An 18,122-nucleotide genomic window follows, 5' to 3' on the forward strand; every position below is an offset into this window, starting at 1 on the left:
AGTGCCTGACAGGCCAGTGCTAGGTGCCTGGGTGCTGTTTGTGGTTGTGAGGTCACTTGTGCCTCAGTGCCTGATCGGGCAGTGCTAGCTGCCTGGGTGCTGTTTGTGGTTGTGAGGTCACTTGTGGCTCAGTGCCTGATAGGCCAGTGCTAGGTGCCTGGGTGCTGTTTGTGGTTGTGAGGTCAGTTGTGGCTCAGTGCCTGATAGGCCAGTGCTAGGCCCATGGCTGCTGTTTGTGGTTGTGAGGTCACTTGTGGCTCAGTGCCTGCTAGGCCAGTGCTAGGTGCCTGGGTGCTGTTTGTGGTTGTGAGGTCAGTTGTGGCTCAGTGCCTGCTAGGCCAGTGCTAGGCCCATGGCTGCTGTTTGTGGTTGTGATGTCACTTGTGGCTCAGTGCCTGATAGGCCAGTGCCAGGCCCATGGCTGCTGTTTGTGGTTGTGAGGTCACTTGTGGCTCAGTGCCTGATTGGCCAGTGCTAGGCCCATGGCTTCTGTTTGTGGTTGTGAGGTCAGTTGTGGCTCAGTGCCTGATAGGCCAGTTCTAGGTGCCTGGGTGCTGTTTGTGGTTGTGAGGTCAGTTGTGGCTCAGTGCCTGATTGGCCAGTGCTACGTGTGTGGCTTCTGTTTGTGGTTGTGAGGTCACTTGTGGCTCAGTGCCTGACAGGCCAGTGCTAGGTGCCTGGGTGCTGTTTGTGGTTGTCAGGTCAGTTGTGGCTCAGTGCCTGATAGGCCAGTGCTAGGTGCCTGGGTGCTGTTTGTGGTTGTGAGGTCACTTGTGGCTTAGTGCCTGACAGGCCAGTGCTAGGTACCTGGGTGCCGTTTGTGGTTGTGAGGTCACTTGTGGCTCAGTGCCTGATAGGCCAGTGCTAGGTGCCTGGGTGCTGTTTGTGGTTGTGAGGTCACTTGTGGCTCAGTGCCTGACAGGCCAGTGCTAGGCCCATGGCTGCTGTTTTCAATTGTGAGGTCAGTTGTGGCTCAGTGCCTGATAGGCCAGTGCTAGGCCCATGGCTGCTGTTTGTGGTTGTGAGGCCACTTGTGGCTCAGTGCCTGATTGGCCAGTGCTACGTGTGTGGCTTCTGTTTGTGGTTGTGAGGTCACTTGTGGCTCAGTGCCTGATCGGGCAGTGCTAGCTGCCTGGGTGCTGTTTGTGGTTGTGAGGTCACTTGTGGCTCAGTGCCTGACAGGCCAGTGCTAGGCCCATGGCTGCTGTTTGTGGTTGTGAGGCCACTTGTGGCTCAGTGCCTGATAGGCCAGTGCTAGGTGCCTGGGTGCTGTTTGTGATTGTGAGGTCACTTGTGCCTCAGTGCCTGATAGGCCAGTGCTAGGTGCCTGGGTGCTGTTTGTGGTTGTGAGGTCACTTGTGGCTCAGTGCCTGATCGGGCAGTGCTAGGTGCCTGGGTGCTGTTTGTGGTTGTGAGGTCACTTGTGGCTCAGTGCCTGATAGGCCAGTGCTAGGCCCATGGCTGCTGTTTGTGGTTGTGAGGTCACTTGTGGCTCAGTGCCTGATCGGGCAGTGCTAGCTGCCTGGGTGCTGTTTGTGGTTGTGAGGTCACTTGTGGCTCAGTGCCTGCTAGGCCAGTGCTAGGCCCATGGCTGCTGTTTGTGGTTGTGAGGTCACTTGTGGCTCAGTGCCTGATAGGCCAGTGCTAGGTGCCTGGGTGCTGTTTGTGATTGTGAGGTCACTTGTGCCTCAGTGCCTGATAGGCCAGTGCTAGGTGCCTGGGTGCTGTTTGTGGTTGTGAGGTCACTTGTGGCTCAGTGCCTGATCGGGCAGTGCTAGGTGCCTGGGTGCTGTTTGTGGTTGTGAGGTCACTTGTGGCTCAGTGCCTGATAGGCCAGTGCTAGGCCCATGGCTGCTGTTTGTGGTTGTGAGGTCCCTTGTGGCTCAGTGCCTGACAGGCCAGTGCTAGGTGCCTGGGTTCTGTTTGTGGTTGTGAGGTCACTTGTGGCTCAGTGCCTGATAGGCCAGTGCTAGCTGCCTGGGTGCTGTTTGTGGTTGTGAGGTCACTTGTGGCTCAGTGCCTGATTGGCCAGTGCTACGTGTGTGGCTTCTGTTTGTGGTTGTGAGGTCACTTGTGGCTCAGTGCCTGATAGGGCAGTGCTAGGTGCCTGGGTGCTGTTTGTGGTTGTGAGGTCACTTGTGGCTCAGTGCCTGATAGGCCAGTGCTAGGTGCCTGGGTGCTGTTTGTGGTTGTGAGGTCACTTGTGGCTCAGTGCCTGCTAGGCCAGTGCTAGGCCCATGGCTGCTGTTTGTGGTTGTGAGGTCACTTGTGGCTCAGTGCCTGATAGGCCAGTGCTAGGTGCCTGGGTGCTGTTTGTGATTGTGAGGTCACTTGTGCCTCAGTGCCTGATAGGCCAGTGCTAGGTGCCTGGGTGCTGTTTGTGATTGTGAGGTCAGTTGTTGCTCAGTGACTGATAGGCCAGTGCCAGGCCCATGGCTGCTGTTTGTGTTTGTGAGGTCACTTGTGGCTCAGTGCCTGATAGGCCAGTGCTAGGTGCCTGGGTGCTGTTTGTGGTTGTGAGGTCACTTGTGGCTCAGTGCCTGATCGGGCAGTGCTAGCTGCCTGGGTGCTGTTTGTGGTTGTGAGGTCACTTGTGGCTCAGTGCCTGATAGGCCAGTGCTAGGCCCATGGCTGCTGTTTGTGGTTGTGAGGTCCCTTGTGGCTCAGTGCCTGACAGGCCAGTGCTAGGTGCCTGGGTTCTGTTTGTGGTTGTGATGTCACTTGTGGCTCAGTGCCTGATTGGCCAGTGCTACGTGTGTGGCTTCTGTTTGTGGTTGTGAGGTCACTTGTGGCTCAGTGCCTGATCGGGCAGTGCTAGCTGCCTAGGTGCTGTTTGTGGTTGTGAGGTCAGTTGTGGCTCAGTGCCTGATAGGCCAGTGCTAGGTGCCTGGGTGCTGTTTGTGGTTGTGAGGTCACTTGTGGCTCAGTGCCTGCTAGGCCAGTGCTAGGCCCATGGCTGCTGTTTGTGGTTGTGAGGTCACTTGTGGCTCAGTGCCTGATAGGCCAGTGCTAGGTGCCTGGGTGCTGTTTGTGATTGTGAGGTCACTTGTGCCTCAGTGCCTGATAGGCCAGTGCTAGGTGCCTGGGTGCTGTTTGTGATTGTGAGGTCAGTTGTGGCTCAGTGACTGATAGGCCAGTGCTAGGCCCATGGCTGCTGTTTTCAATTGTGAGGTCACTTGTGGCTCAGTGCCTGATAGGCCAGTGCTAGGCCCATGGCTGCTGTTTGTGGTTGTGAGGTCACTTGTGGCTCAGTGCCTGATAGGCCAGTGCTAGGCCCATGGCTGTTGTTTGTGGTTGTGAGGTCACTTGTGGCTCAGTGCCTGATAGGCCAGTGCTAGGTGCCTGGGTGCTATTTGTGGTTGTGAGGTCACTTGTGGCTCAGTGCCTGATAGGCCAGTGCTAGGTGCCTGGGTTCTGTTTGTGGTTGTGAGGTCACTTGTGGCTCAGTGCCTGATAGGCCAGTGCTAGGTGCCTGGGTGCTGTTTGTGGTTGTGAGGTCACTTGTGGCTCAGTGCCTGATTGGCCAGTGCTACGTGTGTGGCTTCTGTTTGTGGTTGTGATGTCACTTGTGGCTCAGTGCCTGACAGGCCAGTGCTAGGTTCCTGGGTGCTGTTTGTGGTTGTGAGGTCAGTTGTGGCTCAGTGCCTGATAGGCCAGTGCTAGGTGCCTTGGTGCTGTTTGTGGTTGTGAGGTCACTTGTGGCTCAGTGCCTGATTGGCCAGTGCTACGTGTGTGGCTTCTGTTTGTGGTTGTGAGGTCACTTGTGGCTCAGTGCCTGACAGGCCAGTGCTAGGTGCCTGGGTGCTGTTTGTGGTTGTGAGGTCACTTGTGGCTCAGTGCCTGATAGGCCAGTGCTAGGTGCCTGGGTGCTGTTTGTGGTTGTGAGGTCACTTGTGGCTCAGTGCCTGATAGGCCAGTGCTAGGTGCCTGGGTGCTGTTTGTGGTTGTGAGGTCACTTGTGGCTCAGTGCCTGATTGGCCAGTGCTACGTGTGTGGCTTCTGTTTGTGGTTGTGAGGTCACTTGTGGCTCAGTGCCTGACAGGCCAGTGCTAGGTGCCTGGGTGCTGTTTGTGGTTGTGAGGTCACTTGTGCCTCAGTGCCTGATCGGGCAGTGCTAGCTGCCTGGGTGCTGTTTGTGGTTGTGAGGTCACTTGTGGCTCAGTGCCTGATAGGCCAGTGCTAGGTGCCTGGGTGCTGTTTGTGGTTGTGAGGTCAGTTGTGGCTCAGTGCCTGATAGGCCAGTGCTAGGCCCATGGCTGCTGTTTGTGGTTGTGAGGTCACTTGTGGCTCAGTGCCTGCTAGGCCAGTGCTAGGTGCCTGGGTGCTGTTTGTGGTTGTGAGGTCAGTTGTGGCTCAGTGCCTGCTAGGCCAGTGCTAGGCCCATGGCTGCTGTTTGTGGTTGTGATGTCACTTGTGGCTCAGTGCCTGATAGGCCAGTGCCAGGCCCATGGCTGCTGTTTGTGGTTGTGAGGTCACTTGTGGCTCAGTGCCTGATTGGCCAGTGCTAGGCCCATGGCTTCTGTTTGTGGTTGTGAGGTCAGTTGTGGCTCAGTGCCTGATAGGCCAGTTCTAGGTGCCTGGGTGCTGTTTGTGGTTGTGAGGTCAGTTGTGGCTCAGTGCCTGATTGGCCAGTGCTACGTGTGTGGCTTCTGTTTGTGGTTGTGAGGTCACTTGTGGCTCAGTGCCTGACAGGCCAGTGCTAGGTGCCTGGGTGCTGTTTGTGGTTGTCAGGTCAGTTGTGGCTCAGTGCCTGATAGGCCAGTGCTAGGTGCCTGGGTGCTGTTTGTGGTTGTGAGGTCACTTGTGGCTTAGTGCCTGACAGGCCAGTGCTAGGTACCTGGGTGCCGTTTGTGGTTGTGAGGTCACTTGTGGCTCAGTGCCTGATAGGCCAGTGCTAGGTGCCTGGGTGCTGTTTGTGGTTGTGAGGTCACTTGTGGCTCAGTGCCTGACAGGCCAGTGCTAGGTGCCTGGGTGCTGTTTGTGGTTGTGAGGTCACTTGTGGCTCAGTGCCTGACAGGCCAGTGCTATGTGCCTGGGTGCCGTTTGTGGTTGTGAGGTCAGTTGTGGCTCAGTGCCTGATAGGCCAGTGCTAGGTGCCTGGGTTCTGTTTGTGGTTGTGATGTCACTTGTGGCTCAGTGCCTGATAGGCCAGTCCTAGCTGCCTGGGTGCTGTTTGTGGTTGTGAGGTCACTTGTGGCTCAGTGCCTGATTGGCCAGTGCTACGTGTGTGGCTTCTGTTTTTGGTTGTGAGGTCACTTGTGGCTCAGTGCCTGATAGGCCAGTGCTAGGCCCATGGCTGCTGTTTGTGGTTGTGAGTTCAGTTGTGGCTCAGTGCCTGACCGGCTAGTGCTAGGTGCCTGGGTGCCGTTTGTGGTTGTGAGGTCACTTGTGGCTCAGTGCCTGATAGGCCAGTGCTAGGTGCCTGGGTGCTGTTTGTGGTTGTGAGGTCACTTGTGGCTCAGTGCCTGATTGGCCAGTGCTACGTGTGTGGCTTCTGTTTGTGGTTGTGAGGTCACTTGTGGCTCAGTGCCTGACAGGCCAGTGCTAGGTGCCTGGGTGCTGTTTGTGGTTGTGAGGTCACTTGTGGCTGAGTGCCTGATAGGCCAGTGCTAGGTGCCTGGGTTCTGTTTGTGGTTGTGATGTCACTGGTGGCTCAGTGCCTGATAGGCCAGTTCTAGGTGCCTGGGTGCTGTTTGTGGTTGTGAGGTCACTTGTGGCTCAGTGCCTGATAGGCCAGTGCTAGGTGCCTGGGTTCTGTTTGTGGTTGTGATGTCACTGGTGGCTCAGTGCCTGACAGGCCAGTGCTAGGTGCCTGGGTGCTGTTTGTGGTTGTGAGGTCAGATGTGGCTCAGTGCCTGATTGGCCAGTGCTACGTGTGTGGCTTCTGTTTGTGGTTGTGAGGTCACTTGTGGCTCAGTGCCTGATAGGCCAGTGCGAGGCCCATGGCTGCTGTTTGTGGTTGTGAGGTCACTTGTGGCTCAGTGCCTGATAGGCCAGTGCTAGTTGCCTGGGCGCTGTTTGTGGTTGTGAGGTCACTTGTGGCTCAGTGCCTGATAGGCCAGTGCTAGGCCCATGGCTGCTGTTTGTGGTTGTGAGGTCACTTGTGGCTCAGTGCCTGCTAGGCCAGTGCTAGGTGCCTGGGTGCTGTTTGTGGTTGTGAGGTCACTTGTGGCTCAGTGCCTGATAGGCCAGTGCTAGGTGCCTGGGTGCTGTTTGTGGTTGTGAGGTCAGTTGTGGCTCAGTGCCTGATAGGCCAGTGCTATGTGCCTGGCTGCTGTTTGTGGTTGTGAGGTCCCTTGTGGCTCAGTGCCTGATAGGCCAGTGCTAGGTGCCTGGGTTCTGTTTGTGGTTGTGAGGTCAGTTGTGGCTCAGTGCCTGATAGGCCAGTGCTATGTGCCTGGGTGCTGTTTGTGGTTGTGAGGTCACTTGTGGCTCAGTGCCTGATAGGCCAGTGCTAGGTGCCTGGGTGCTGTTTGTGGTTGTGATGTCACTTGTGGCTCAGTGCCTGATAGGCCAGTGCTAGGTGCCTGGGTGCTGTTTGTGGTTGTGATGTCACTTGTGGCTCAGTGCCTGATCGGGCAGTGCTAGCTGCCTGGGTGCTGTTTGTGGTTGTGAGGTCACTTGTGGCTCAGTGCCTGATAGGCCAGTGCTAGGTGCCTGGGTGCTGTTTGTGGTTGTGAGGTCACTTGTGGCTGAGTGCCTGATAGGCCAGTGCTAGGTGCCTGGGTGCTGTTTGTGGTTGTGATGTCACTTGTGGCTCAGTGCCTGACAGGCCAGTGCTACGTGTGTGGCTTCTGTTTGTGGTTGTGAGGTCACTTGTGGCTCAGTGCCTGATCGGGTAGTGCTAGCTGCCTGGGTGCTGTTTGTGGTTGTGAGGTCACTTGTGGCTCAGTGCCTGACAGGCCAGTGCTAGGTGCCTGGGTGCTGTTTGTGGTTGTGAGGTCACTTGTGCCTCAGTGCCTGATCGGGCAGTGCTAGCTGCCTGGGTGCTGTTTGTGGTTGTGATGTCACTTGTGGCTCAGTGCCTGATCGGGCAGTGCTAGCTGCCTGGGTGCTGTTTGTGGTTGTGAGGTCACTTGTGGCTCAGTGCCTGATAGGCCAGTGCTAGGTGCCTGGGTGCTGTTTGTGGTTGTGAGGTCACTTGTGGCTCAGTGCCTGATAGGCCAGTGCTAGGTGCCTGGGTTCTGTTTGTGGTTGTGAGGTCAGTTGTGGCTCAGTGCCTGATAGGCCAGTGCTATGTGCCTGGGTGCTGTTTGTGGTTGTGAGGTCACTTGTGGCTCAGTGCCTGATAGGCCAGTGCTAGGTGCCTGGGTGCTGTTTGTGGTTGTGATGTCACTTGTGGCTCAGTGCCTGATAGGCCAGTGCTAGGTGCCTGGGTGCTGTTTGTGGTTGTGATGTCACTTGTGGCTCAGTGCCTGATCGGGCAGTCCTAGCTGCCTGGGTGCTGTTTGTGGTTGTGAGGTCACTTGTGGCTCAGTGCCTGATAGGCCAGTGCTAGGTGCCTGGGTGCTGTTTGTGGTTGTGAGGTCACTTGTGGCTCAGTGCCTGATAGGCCAGTGCTAGGTGCCTGGGTGCTGTTTGTGGTTGTGATGTCACTTGTGGCTCAGTGCCTGACAGGCCAGTGCTACGTGTGTGGCTTCTGTTTGTGGTTGTGAGGTCACTTGTGGCTCAGTGCCTGATCGGGTAGTGCTAGCTGCCTGGGTGCTGTTTGTGGTTGTGAGGTCACTTGTGGCTCAGTGCCTGACAGGCCAGTGCTAGGTGCCTGGGTGCTGTTTGTGGTTGTGAGGTCACTTGTGCCTCAGTGCCTGATCGGGCAGTGCTAGCTGCCTGGGTGCTGTTTGTGGTTGTGAGGTCACTTGTGGCTCAGTGCCTGATAGGCCAGTGCTAGGTGCCTGGGTGCTGTTTGTGGTTGTGAGGTCACTTGTGGCTCAGTGCCTGACAGGCCAGTGCTAGGCCCATGGCTGCTGTTTGTGGTTGTGAGGTCAGTTGTGGCTCAGTGCCTGATAGGCCAGTGCTATGTGCCTGGGTGCTGTTTGTGGTTGTGAGGTCACTTGTGGCTCAGTGCCTGATAGGCCAGTGCTATGTGCCTGGGTGCTGTTTGTGGTTGTGAGGTCAGTTTTGGCTCAGTGCCTGATAGCCCAGTGCTAGTTGCCTGGGTGCTCTTTGTGGTTGTGAGGTCACTTGTGGCTCAGTGCCTGATAGGCCAGTGCGAGGCCCATGGCTGCTGTTTGTGGTTGTGAGGTCACTTGTGGCTCAGTGCCTGATAGGCCAGTGCTAGTTGCCTGGGCGCTGTTTGTGGTTGTGAGGTCACTTGTGGCTCAGTGCCTGATAGGCCAGTGCTAGGCCCATGGCTGCTGTTTGTGGTTGTGAGGTCACTTGTGGCTCAGTGCCTGATAGGCCAGTGCTAGGCCCATGGCTGCTGTTTGTGGTTGTGAGGTCCCTTGTGGCTCAGTGCCTGCTAGGCCAGTGCTAGGCCCATGGCTGCTCTTTGTGGTTTTGTTAGAGAATATTCAACTGAAGCTGTCTAGTATTAATTGCTTAGCATAACTTGCTTAGCATTAGTAGCTAAATTTGCTGAAGCCTTAGGCCTCAGGCTGTGAACTTGCTGTGAACTTTTACTTAGATAAGTAAAAGGGGGCCCCAGAGCTGGTTCAAGCTGGAGATATTAAGAAATTACACGGACAGCAGGAGTAGCCAACCTTGAAGATAAGCAGCGGCCTGCCTAGAGACAATGAAGGGGCCCAGTGAAGAAGGGGAAGAACCGAGACCTAACTATTACTATTGGTCCAAACTATCGCTTAAGGGGTGGGGAATTTAGATTGTAAGGGTATAATTGCCCAGGGATTTCCTTGCTCGGGGTCCCTCTTTGGAGGCACCCAGCTCGAGCTGTAATTACCACACGTATGTCATTAAATTTTATTTTTCTTCAATCTGACTTCGAACTTCTGCCTCAGCAGGAACCTAGGGTCGGACCCTGTTATGGAGGCCAGCGAGCCTGATTTTCCATAACAGTTTGGCGACCCAGGTGGGACCCTAGGTGACCACCGTCGGGGCCTCTCGTCTCCAAACGATCATCTGGCGCCATCGGGTGAGTTCACCTGGGATCTTTGGCAACGGGAGGCACCGAGAGGGTGAGTCTTAAATTCCTGCCTAAATTCTAAATTCTGGTTTGGTAACAAAGTGCACTGTAAGGGGTACGCGGGCTGATCACCGTAAGGCGTACCAGGTTTTGGGGTGAGTTCGAGTCCCACGCCCAGGTTTTGGAGTGGGTTCGAGTCCCACTCCCGGGTTTTGGGGTGGGTTCGAGTCCCACGCCCAGGTTTTGGAGTGGGTTCGAGTCCCACTCCCGGGTTTTGGGGTGGGTTCGAGTCCCACGCCCAGGTTTTGGAGTGGGTTCGAGTCCCACTCCCGGGTTTTGGGGTGGGTTCGAGTCCCACGCCCAGGTTTTGGGGTGGGTTTGTTATAGGTAAACGTGACAAATTGACAACCACTCGGGCCGGGTTGCATAAATTCCAATTTAATAATTGAGCAAGTCACAAGTAAGCAAAACAGCGCTGGGCAGCCGGGGGGGAGTCTCCTGCTCCACCAACGGCGCGCACAACCCCCCCTCACAGTCTCCTTATATGCGATTCCAGTTCCGGGTATACGGGGCACCTCCTGTAACTTCTGCGGTTGCGCCGGCTGTTGCTAGGGGGTCTTCTTCAGCCCTCTGGTGGTCGTGGGGATGAAGGCTGGAGTCTTCCTCTGCATTGTGTGCCGTATTAGGCTATCTAAACTAACATTGCTACTTCGCTAGCTCAGCTCAGTTTTCTCAGGCGGAGTACATGCCCCCCACCACAGGCTGTAGGATGTTCCCACAGATGTTCCCAAGGCTGTTTCTCGCTGATGTAACAAATTAGTACATACCACAATACAAGATGTTCCCAAGGCTGTTTCTCACTTTGATGCAACAAATTAGCACATATCACAATCCCCCCTTTTTGTTTTGGTCCCTTCTAATTTGTTCATCAAATCGAGCAACAGCCTCCTGTGCCAGGGAGAGCATAGGGTTATGCTTACTCTCATCTTCATTGAGTTGTTCATATTGACTTTTTATCAACAGTAGGTGGGCAGCTTCGAGTCTGCTTTTTGCTAAGTTAATAATTTTATTTACTATACACGGCCCAAAGGTCAACACAAGTACTAGTAAAGCTAATGGACCCGCTATTGCAGACAATAAGGTTGTTAGCCAGAGAGAACGACTGAACCATGATTCATACCACCCTTGCTGGGCTTCTCTTTCCTTTTTACGTTTTTCAAGGCCTTCTCTCAATTTCACCATAGTATCCGTGACAACTCCTGTATGATCCGCGTAAAAGCAACATTCTTCTCCTAGGGCTGCACACAATCCTCCCTGTTGCAAAAATAAGAGGACCATCCCTCTTCTGTTCTGTAACACCACTTCTGATAGTGATGTTAACGACTTTTCTAAGGAGGTGATGGATTTTTCTACCATTTAAAGGGTTGGTGTACGTTATGTTCCCCTTTGATTCGTCTTCCTAATAAGCCCAGCACAATCATCTTCCAGAGGAGTAGTGGACCCATGACTTGGTTAACGGATACTTTACAAACCCTTAATGCCTTGGAGGGGCGATCCGTGATGCCAGGTGTCTCTGGGACTTTAAAGAGTCTGGGTCTTACAACTTTAGGTATTCCTGCTTAGGTGGCTTGTCGGCCTCGATCCCCACAGTTTCTATACGTCTCTGTCTCCTCTGCCTACTCTTTTGCTCAGAGCAGCAGGGTGTACCTGTCTTCTCGACAGCAGCCGTATTCTTCAGGGGAACCTCCTTTATGTGCCTTTCTGATTTGAAAGGCTCCCCAGTTTTTCGAGAGAGACACCCAACATACGGCACAGTCCACCTACAATTGGTGTTTTTAATTTTAGCCTTATGTGATCGGGGTGGTTGGCATGGGTACAACCTTTCTCAGGTTGTACTCCTTTAACAAAGGCTTCCCACCATTCTACCGACCTTTTCTTAAGATCTTTTAATGTCTAATAAGTCAATTTTGTCGTAACAAAGGCGGTAGATGCCGCTAGGGAGATACCCGTACTAACAATGAGTCCACTTCTTCCCTTTACAAACCCTACATGCATAACACACAAAGGGATAACAAATACAATGTGGGGTTATAACAAATACTATGTTAGGTTTTACAAAATGTGGTCTCACTTATCGAGGATTCCAGGTTTCTTCTTAAAGGTTACTTTTAAATTGTCCGGGTTTCCAAAGGCTTCCCACGATGATTCTGAAATCGGTCCTTTAATTCTGCTAGCGTGTGTCCATCCTCGCTCTGCGGTACGAATAGCAGTGTCTGTGGTAAGTAAGACAAGAAAAGGTCCCTCCCAGCGGGGAGTCAAGGATGAGTCTTTCCAGCTTTTTAATTAAAACCTTGTCTCCAGGGTTAACTCGGTGAATGGCTACATCTAGTGGAGGTCTCTGTTTGGCAGAGCTGAGGTGGGGCCCCAGCTCCAAGCACCAGACTAAAGCAGAGGAAGACAGCGAGCCGCCTCGGCGCGCGGAGCAGCACAGGCGGTGCTGGGCTGGGGGAGGCACTGTCACCCCACTACCTGCCTGCTGGGGGGGACTGGGGCTGCTGCCACCGCCGGCCAGGGCAGCAGCGTCTTCAGCGGGGAGAAGGGGGAAGCCTGCACCCCACTTCTCGCAGCGCCTGCTGGGACCCCAAGCAGGGTGCTCAGCCCAGGAGCAGCCGGGGTCTCGTCCTGCCTTCCCGGGGCGGTGTAGGGGCTGATGCGGGAAGGGGGCTCCTTGCCAGGGTGGGGGCTGTCTCACCGCTCTGTGCCTGGAGCCGCACATGGGGCAGACAGGCTCTTCAGCCAACACATGGAGTATGGGGTGGGGGTATTATGGGGAGACATACAAGGCTCCAGTAACCTTTGATTTATTAGCCTCTGGATTACTGGTCGGAGTCCTTGCCTCCCTTCCTGTGACATTGGATATTGCTTGTCTCTAACAGGGATTTCTGGATTTCGTATACTCACTTCAAAGGGAGCAATATCTAGTCTTCCTACTGATTCTGGGGTATACCAAACTTCAGGGTTGATTTTGGCCTCATCTTCAATAGTAAGGGTGCATAATTTTATAACTAATTCTTGATTCTCTACTTCTAAACTGACTCCTAATTCAACCATCATATCTCGGCCCAGTAAATTATATTCAGCTTCGGGAACTAATAAAAAGGATCCAACACTTAGTCGAGAGTCTGATTCTATTTCCACATTTTCAATTACTGGGACCTTAAAGGGTTCTCCCTTAGCTCCTATCACTTGTAATTTCTCTGAGGATGGTTTACACCCCCAAGGTACCGTTTGGACAGTAGATCTTTCTGCCCCAGAATCCACAAGGAATTCTACTTCTTGTCGCTGGGGACCTAATTTCAGTTTTATCAAGGGCTCGATTCCTTTATAAGTCCCCAGCAGATAGAGCCCCTGACCCCCCCTACTCTTCTTGGAACATTTGCTCATCCTGCATTCGTTTCCTGCAATTTCTCTTCAGATGCCCTTTCTTCTGGCAATAAAAACACTCAACCTGCCTCAAGTCCCCCGTCACAACTTCCCTGGGTTGTCCTTCTTGGTGAGGTGGCTTCCTTTTAGGTCTGTTATACGACCTAGGGGGTTGTGCCTGGATTCCTCTCTGTCCTTCTCGGACTGCTGCCACCAGAATCTTTGCCTGCCGCCGATGGGTTTCCTCCTCCCTTCGCACATACACTTTCTGAGCTTCCCTCAGCAATTCGTCCAGTCCTCTATCTTGCCAATCATCTAACTTCTCTAACTTCCGATATCTGGAAAGGCCTTTGCTACAAACTGTTTTCAATAGAGCCTGTCCCACAGGGGTACTGGGGTCCACCCCGGAATAAAGTTGCAGATTTTTCCTAAGTCTCTCGAGCCATTCTGTTGGTGTTTCGTCCTTCTTCTGTTGTTCCATGAAGGCCTTATTAATATTTTGCCCCCTGGGAACAGATTCCCTGATTCCCTGAACCATTATGGTCCTTAGATCAGACATATGCGTCCGATGCTCGGCATTCTGAGCCGGAGTTGAGGGAATATGGGGGGGGGAGGAAAAACGGGAAGTTCCTCCAGTATTTTGCTTTTCTTCCTCGGACCTTTCTCTTTCAGGGTAAATATCATGGTCCGAGTATCTGGTCTTATCCATAAACTAGCATACTCACTTTCTTCTGGACTAAAGGGCTCCTTTGAATTCACATATATATTTAGAGCCTGACATATCCAATTTTCAAAAGACCCGTATGTGGAGGAATGGTTAAGCGAGAGAGGGCATGATCTGATTGGGATGAGCAATCCAGGCTTGGTTAGCAATCCCGTTCTCAGGGTAAGGGAAGGAATGTAGGCCAAGGCGAGCAAGCCTTGCAGTGGCCTTGAGCACTACAAAAGAAGGTATTCACAAAACTGGTAAACAAGTCTGGACGGAACTAGGTTCCATAAATGTCGATGGAGCGCGGACAGCAACCTTGCACCAATCATGTATCCGCTTTATACGTAGGGACAGAAACTGTAACCAATCATGTAACTATTGCTAGCGCATGCGTATTGCTTGTCGATATATATACTTTGTGTAAGCTCTAATAAGGGGAGAACGACCATACTTATATTGAGACTCATCGTTACTCCGGGGTCCCCTCCCTCACTCCAACACCCGTATACTGGCCAATAAAGGTGGTCTTTTCTAATCTGCTTCCCACCCCATACTTGCATGCAGTAATATACCATTTTTTCTCGACTTTTGCCTTTTCTGGAGGGCCAATCGTTTCAGTACTTAATCATTAATCCTAAAGGGCTATCGGGCGGTATATCTGGTAACCGTACTGTAAAGCCCTCCATGGGATCAGAAGACTTGCTCTTTTTCTGTCCCATCTTCTGGAGCACACACCTCAGTCACTCTCTTTCTTTCCACAGGGGACCGCACTCACACCACCTGAGTCTTTTACTGCTAGGACGGTTGTCCCTTCGCAGAGGGCAGCCCAGTCGGCCGACGGGTGCCCCTTTTCGGTCCCCCGCTGCACAATCACCCTCCTGGAGGGTCCGCACTCACTCCGTTCCCTGGGGACGTCTCACATGCTCCGGGTATCCCACCCCAACCGAACGGAACCGCATACCAATACTCACTCAGTCCTGAGTCTTCGTTCGGATCTTCGTGCACAAAGTTTACGGGGTACTGCAGTTCTTTTGCTTACTTGTCCGATTTAGGGTTCGGAAGTTCAGGTTGTGGTAGGGGAACTACCCACTCAGGGGCCATCCGAAGATGGGGCGCCTCCCCTGAGTCAGAGTCCCGAAACCAGGGAAGCCTGCATCCGAGTCACGGCACCAAAATTGTTTTAGGCAAACACGACCACTCCAATTGGTTTGCATAAAATCCAATTTAATGGAATAATTGAGCAAGTTACAAGTAAGCAAAACAGCGCTGGGCGGCCGGGGAGTCTCCTGCTCCACCAACGGCACGCGCAATCCCCCCCTCACAGTCTCCTTATATGCGATTCCAGTTCTGGGTATACATGGCACTTCCTGTAACTTCTGCGGTTGCGCCGGCTGTTGCTAGGGGGTCTTCTTCAGCCCTCTGGTGGTCGTGGGGATGAAGGCTGGAGTCTTCCTCTGCATTGTGAGTGGTGACCCTCAGGTCACGCATATATTTTACGACTTCCGTGGTCGTGCTATATTTCACAGTTGTGTGACATCGCCATCGCCATATTAGGCTATCTAAACTAACATTGCTGCTTCGCTAGCTCAACTCCCTTATCTCAGGCGGGGTACATGCCCCCACCACAGGATGTAGGATGTTCCCACAGATGTTCCCAAGGCTGTTTCTCGCTGATGTAACAAGTTAGTACATAACACAATACAAGATGTTCCCAAGGCTGTTTCTCACTTTGATGTAACAAGTTAGCACATATCACACCATGGAATAACCCCAAGGTATCTGCTCCTTTGGGAGAACCTCTGCTCCTTCCCCCTGGATCCTTTTAACTTTATAACATGGCAGAGCATGTTTTGGGCTCAGAGATGTCCTCCTGCACATGGGGTCAGACCTCTGCACCCAAAAGATAGTCTGTTTGGGAAAGCAGCTTGGAAACAGGTGGGGGGGTGCCATCGCCACCCCACAAGTCCCTGCTGACACCAAGCATTTTTCTCTGAGCCGTGGGGGGCAGTGCTGGGGGCAGTCCAGCAGGGCCATCTCCCCCAGACCCCTCCTGGCCATACACCTCTGCTGCCCAGCACTGGCAGGCCCAGAGCTGCTCTGCCCCTGGCTGCCCCCACCCCCGGGGCTCCTCAGCCTTGCGGAGCGATGCGCCGGGGCCCAGCCTGGCCCCGCAGAGAGCAGCCCCTGCCTGGCCGTGGCCCAGCCCTACCGGGCGCAGCGTAAGGGCTGCCGAGCCCTGGGGCTGCCACGGGCAGGGGGCTGGGGTTCTGTTGCCCGTAAAGAAACACATAACTACGAAAGCAGTTATATGCAGTGCTTTATTCAGGGCCCGGGGTCTCAGGGACTCATGTCCAAAGCTGAGAATCCCAAATCCCCGTTTAACTTGGTTAATATTTATAGTGTTCGGTTACGTAACATAATCAACAGAATTGCTAAGCTACATGATTGTTTCCCATTTATAGTTTCTTCAGTTACTGTTGCCAAGATTTGCTTATCATTTACCTAGTTCATCAGACCGTACTGTACCTAGTTCATCAGACCGTACTGTACCTAGTTCATCAGATCGTACTGTACCCAACACCTGCGATTATACCTTCATTTAGTCTACCAAGTATAACCTATTCTAATCAATATAATGTAACAATTCCCCCCTTTGAAAATACTTCAAGTCTTCCAGACTGCAAGGATTTTCATCTTCGGTTCCCCACGTTTCTTCATTCCAGGGGTGATTGTCTTGAGCTGGTGATTATAGCTGCGATGAATTATTTCCGATGTCTTCATATCTCGGGGGAAGTTCATGATTCTTCCTGGTAACAGCTTTTAAAATTTTCCCCAAGTGTTGCCGTTCCTTATTAACAATATTTTGAATCAAACGCAACACTCCCATAATAGCTAACATAATAATTATAATTATTATACACCATTGAATTAAAGATGCTACCCAACCAGAGATGTTCAATCCAAATGACTTTGCTAAAGCAGCAACCCAATTATGGGTACTTTCTTCTCTTTCTTCCTCAGTTGCTTGTTCAATTTGTGTTAGCTGAGACAAATCACGTTCTACCGCGGCTGTAACATTCGGGATATGTACACAACAATGATCAATCTTATCTCGTAAATAACCACATACTCCATGTTCTTTTAGCAACAGCATATCTAATGCCATTCTATTTTGCAGGGTCATTTTTGTGGTTGCCTGTAATTGTAAGTTTATTTCCTTAAATCCTTCTTTAGTCACTCTTGCTAGCCTTTCCGTTTGTCCTAACAACCGGTACAACATTTCTCTATTCCGATAAGTACTAATTGGAGCAAACAATGATTCTAAAGCCCAACCTAACTTCACACCGGATGATGGTTCTTGCCAATCATCATCATCCTTTATTTCTCTCTTCATTATCCGTAAATTTCTAATCTACCCTTAAATGGCGCTTTCTTCCAAATTGGGCAGAGAGTTGGTAACCCTAAAGTTATTTCAGTCACCAACCCATCGGATTGTAAACCCAGTTGACAATTTGGACTCATTCTTCTGCCAATAGCAACTAATGTCTTGGATTGAACTTCCCGTATCTCCAACAAAATCACAAGTCAAATTTACATCCATTCGTTCTTCTATATGTACAGTAGCATATGTATGTATTATTTGAGCGAAACCATTACTTAATCCTACCCAGCATAGTATTACCAAGATGTAAATCTCAGTTTTGTAGGAGTGATCATTTTTACCCCCCATTGTGATGGTACCTTCTTCACTCTGGTATAATGAATCCAATTATCAATTCCTGCTACTTTCACAGCGGTAAATGTTATCAATAGTACCAAATAAGGTCCATGCCACTGTTCCTTTAAAGGCTCCGTTTGCCAATTTCGAACATACACTTGGTCTCCTGGTTGAATATCATGCACCGGATTCTCCAATGGCAAAGGGCGATTCCAGATGATCGCGGCACGTAAGGCTGTGAGTAATCTGCTTAAAGAAATTATATAACTATAAACATCTTGATCTCCTTGAAGGTATAAATCTGCGCTTCCCATTCCCTTCGTTGGTGCAGTATATGGCTTACCATACAGAATTTCATATGGACTTACAGACAACCCTTCTCTAGGTTTTATACGAATTCTCAATAAAGCAAGGGGCAATGCCTGTGGCCATTGGATTTTAGCTTCCTGGCATATCTTTTTAATTTGTCCTTTTAATGTTTGATTCATCCTTTCTACCTTTCCACTAGATTGTGGCCTCCATGGTGTATGTAAATCCCAGCTAATTCCAAGCATTTCACTAATTTCCTGTACTATTTTAGCTATAAAGTGTGGGCCTCGATCTGAAGAAATTCCCAAAGGTACCCCAAATCTAGGTATGATCTCTTTTAACAAAGTTTTTACTACTTCTCTAGCTTGATTTGTTCTACAGGGAAATGCTTCTGGCCACCCTGAAAAGGTACATACATATACCAATAAATACTTAAACCCTTTTGATTTAGGTAATTCTGCAAAATCCACTTGCCAATAGTCACCTGGTTCTATTCCCACTTTCAAAGTTCCCATTTGAATTTGTTTTCGTATTACCGGATTATTCTTTAAACATACTGGACACTTCGCATTCACCCCTTTTGCTATTGTTAACATTTGTGCAGATATAATGCTCCGCTTTAAAAACTGCACCAATGCTTCTGCTCCCCAATGGCATTTATTATGTTCAGTTTGTATTATTCGTTTCATAATTGTAGCAGGCACTACTACTTGTCCATTACCTGTTATATACCATCCATGTGAATTCTTCTGTGCCTTTACCAAATCGGCTAATTTTTCATCTTCTTGGGTATAAAAAGGATTTACAGGGAGATGAGCAGTAATCGGGCTTACCTTAGTAGGTATTAGAGCTAATTCAGTCCATACTTGCCGTGCAGCAATTTT

The sequence above is a fragment of the Apteryx mantelli genome, unplaced genomic scaffold, assembly GCF_036417845.1.
Source record: "Apteryx mantelli isolate bAptMan1 unplaced genomic scaffold, bAptMan1.hap1 HAP1_SCAFFOLD_20, whole genome shotgun sequence".
NCBI lineage: Eukaryota > Metazoa > Chordata > Aves > Apterygiformes > Apterygidae > Apteryx > Apteryx mantelli.